Here is a 659-nt window from a genome sequence, read left to right on the forward strand (position 1 = left end):
CCTTTCTCCTGGTGTTATAGCTATGCACACTGCTATTACTTTTGAACTGGGTTGGATTATTAACAACAGATTTCATAAGTGAATATATATACTGTGAGGTTACTGTGAGGATCCCTAGATCCTGAAATAGATGTCTGCAGGATGACCGTGGGTGGTCTCCAGCAATTATTCTGATTACACGTTTTTGAGCAATGAATACTTTTCTACTCAACGATGAATTACCCCAGAATATGATGCCATACGAAAGCAGTGAATGAAAGTAGGCATAGTAAGCTAATTTACTGAGATTCTTATCACCAAAATTTGCAATAACCCTAATAGCATAGCGTTTCAGCAGACCATCCATGTGTTGCTTCCAGTTTAACCTCTCATCAATGGACACACCTAAAAATTTTGAAAATTATACCTTAGCTACAGACTTCTGTTCAAAATCTATATTTATTACTGGAGTTGTGCCATTTACTGTACGGAACTGTATATACTGTGTTTTATCAAAATTTAAAGAGAGTCCGTTTGATCAGAACCACTTAATAATTTTGTGAAAAACATCATTTACAATTACATCACTTAGTTTTTGGTTTTTGGATGTTATTACTATACTTGTATCATCAGCAAAAAGAACTAACTTTGCATCTTCATCAATGTGGAATGGTAAGTCA

Source organism: Schistocerca cancellata, chromosome 2 (genome assembly GCF_023864275.1).
Source record: "Schistocerca cancellata isolate TAMUIC-IGC-003103 chromosome 2, iqSchCanc2.1, whole genome shotgun sequence".
Taxonomy (NCBI): Eukaryota; Metazoa; Arthropoda; class Insecta; order Orthoptera; family Acrididae; genus Schistocerca; species Schistocerca cancellata.